This window comes from Rhipicephalus sanguineus, chromosome 5 (assembly GCF_013339695.2).
Source record: "Rhipicephalus sanguineus isolate Rsan-2018 chromosome 5, BIME_Rsan_1.4, whole genome shotgun sequence".
Taxonomy (NCBI): domain Eukaryota; kingdom Metazoa; phylum Arthropoda; class Arachnida; order Ixodida; family Ixodidae; genus Rhipicephalus; species Rhipicephalus sanguineus.
Genome location: NC_051180.1, coordinates 51,502,965 through 51,506,799, shown reverse-complemented (window position 1 = coordinate 51,506,799; position 3,835 = coordinate 51,502,965).

The following is a 3,835-nucleotide window of genomic DNA, read 5'->3' as shown; positions in this document are numbered from 1 at the left end:
GGCGGCGGCGGCGGCGGCGGTGGCGGCGGTGGCGGCGGACAACTACGGCGCCAAAAACGGCCGGTGAAATGATCTCATAACAGCTTTCGCTGTAAAAGTTGTTTCTGTCAGGGACGGCGTACGTTGATACTGCACACGGCATTTCGGGGAGGTAGGCCCGGTAGGCCCGTTCATGGATTACTCATTAAACAAAACCGATTAAACAAAACCGACATAGAAAAACTGGCAGTATTACAACGTCGAGCTGTTCGTTTGCTTAACTCTTCAAATGAATACATAGGGTCTTCTAAATTAATGATGCGCTACAATATCCTTAACATTAGAAACTCTTACAGAGCAAAGATTTGCATTCGGCTGTTTAAAGAAGTTTCTAGCAACTTTGAGACATTTTCAAATCGGTACCTCAGTCGAGACACAGGGTACAGTTTACGCCACACATCAGTAGTAATAAAGAAGGCCAGGACAAACTATGGTATGCAAACCATTGAGTATGAAACTATGTGTTTATGTAATATGTATCCTAAGGTTGTTGAATTAGCCAGAAATTGTAAAACAATTCATGAATTTAAACATCTAATAATGAACATGTTTCTTGCTTCGGAACTGGATGTGTTGTATAAATGTTAATATGTTTGGTTACTGCATTAGTAATGGTACTAAGTGTTACTGTTAGCGAGCATTACTGGTCACTGCATTATTCATTATGTTCTTGTTGTTATTACTGCATTAGTGATTATGTTCTGCTACTATGCCATTACTGTCATTATGTTATTACTGTATATAGTGATCGTGTTCTTATTGTATTAGTGATTATGTTCTTGTTAATTGATCACGTTCTAGAGAAATTGGAACTTTCGACTCCGCTGTCTCTGCTGCCCCAGCAAGGTAAGGCCTAGTCAGGGGGTTTAAGTCCTCCTTTTGCCTTGCCTCGCGGGCAAACGCTGTATGTGTTATGCCCAAATAAAGTTTACTTTTACTTTTACTTTTACTCAAGGACACACGGTCACTATGCAGACACATAGTACACACTATGAATTCAATACATACACAGTTCATTCGCATGTATAAAACCTATAACATGAACAATTCACTACAGACGCATACGTACAGACGCTTACACATACCCTTCTATGAAGCGCTGGCCCTTATATAGTCATTGAATTACAGTGGACCATGGTAGCACAAAGATGCGTCATTTTTCTTCAACTCTTTACGATTCCATGGCTGCGTCACCATATACGCCGACATTATTAAATAGTAGCTATGGCTTAGCAAAGCGCACCAGTTGATCTAAAGCCGCATAATAATGAACAATATCCCCTTCAGGCGCGAATTATGATGCACTGCCTGCAAATGTCTCAAATTCACACAACATAATTCTAAGGCACTCAATATTACATTACAAGAAAGAAAATAATGTGATATGCTGTTTTGTGCGAGTTTTGCTAATTAATATCAATTAGATGATAATTAAATATTCAATTACTCTGCATTCAGTCATGTTCCATTTTTATATAAGAATAAGGAAATTGTTTGCTTAAAATGCATGCGCAATTTGTTTTTGGTTGTTTTCATTTCGTGCGGAGAAAAAAATACTTATGACGTTGGCCCTCGAATGCGGCACGTCGAACAACCCGTCGAACATCGTAGTGCCTTCACCAAAGTCATCGGTTGTGGTCATACTTACCACATTGAGGTTAAGTCAAGACACGTTGACTATGCAGAAGGTTCAATTGATGCTATGCGCAATGCATCTCGCCCTTTCTTTCCGACTAGCCCAAAAAACTGGCAAAAACAAGTTGCGTCCACATATGTGGACGTTGCGCCTCAAGGGGATATAATTACAGAGTTGATTAAGTTAGTGCGAAAACGACCATATTGAGAACCGTTCATACCATTTCGACGACATTTTGAAGTAGCGCCATCTTCCGACAGCGGCCACACATGAAATTTCTCTCTCTGATTTCTTTATTTTCAATTGTTACTGTGGGAGGGCGCAACATCGGCAACATGTTCCGATTCTGTCGCCTTGCGTTCGTCGCGTCGACTTCGTTGAGTGGTTTGGCGTTGACATCTGGTATGACGACGGGCCATGGATTCGTACAACTGCTAGCTTTTCAATGACAATGCTTCTGATGCGGTACGGCCGTCTCATTTGTGTATACGTACAGGGTCGACCACATCTAAGCTGAACACCTCATTAGTATTCAAGACCTCATTGAAGCTGTTGTTTAATACATAATTCGGAAAATCATTACTGTGTTTGTCGACACCATGGTTAGACGTTTTATAACGGGCATTGCACTCGTGAAGTATAAGAAACGTTCTAGTTTTACCGGTTTGAATACTAATGAGGTGTTCAGCTTAGATGTGGTCGACCCTGTACGTTACAACGCGGGTCGTGCGAAGAAACAAGACAAGATGGCCTCGCACCGGACGGTGGTCTTTCGAGAGCGATGTCAGTGGCTCTTGGCGCCGCGGCAGCTCGATTACTTGAGTAGAGAAACTGGCGCTACACCGCGCGAATTATGGAAAAGAACGCTACCCACACTACGTGTTCTGTAATATTTCAGTACGCTGTACCTACATGCTGCTCTGCTACTGTTACGTCACGGTATTCGCCTGGCGTGTGAAATTGCGGTCATTGTGCGACAACTGTGTAGTTGTCGTTGTGGCGGTGGTTATTCTTGCGTTGGATTTGGAATACTCTTTTCACAAAGGTGAGTGAGAGTGTTAGTGATTACCTACTGTGCACAGCTGTCATTAGAAGCGCATTTTGTGTTGAGTTTCGCACGCCAAAGCAATATCCTGAGAACGAGAGATATATACTGCACGCGTGCATAAGTCCGTCCTAATTCTCAGTGATGGCATGCGTACTCCAAAACGAATGTGATTTAGAGTTTTGGCTTAATTGACAGAAGTCATTGACTTATTTTTCAGATATGTGCAATTATGATGCAGGTTAACGTTAAAATGCGGCCACGGCGGCCACATTTCAATGGGGGCGAAAGGCAAATAACACCCATGTGCTTATGTTCGGGTGCACGTTAAAGAACCCCAGTTGATCGAAATTAATCCGTAGTCCCACACTACGGCGTGCCTCATAATCATGCGGTGGTTTCGACACGTCAAACTCCAGCAATTATACGTTATCGTACTTTCACGCATGCGCTGTCCAGTGGTATCACGTTTGCTAAAATGTTGTAAAAATTAACTTTCATGCTTCTTTATATTGCTTGTTGTATTGATAAGTGCTGTGTAAAACTAAAAACGCGTGCTCTTGCCAAGTATGTTAACGCCGAAAAAATTGAACTATTGGTACAGTCTAAGGTGTTCATTAAAACAAGACTGTTTTGTGAAGCGGGACTTACTGTATTTATGACAAAGCAGATCGTGCACAAACGTATACAAACAACACGAGACACACGAAAGTGTGCGGCGCATCGCGCACACGCGGAGCCTATAGACGATTTTCCTCAGCGGCGCACGGGCGCTGCCATGTTTGATCACGTGATCGTAACTGGCCTTCCTCCAGCCATTTCAACGCATTGGGCCAGCGAAGCGGCCGTGGCCGTACCACACAAGCTGGTTGCAGCAGGGTTTAAGCAAGTCACATGCTTGCGCAGCAAAACATAGTTCTGCATGTAATCGCCTCAAAGTTGAAAACGTTGAGACATTTGCGTTTGTTTGGTACGTACCGCGACACAACGATAAGCGATATGAATCTACTTCGCATTTATGTTGTATGCCTTTTATTGTTGTATTAGCAACCGCCAGTAGCTGGGGTTACAAACCAACATGGCAGCACCCATGCAGACGCGATAGCCCGCTTCAA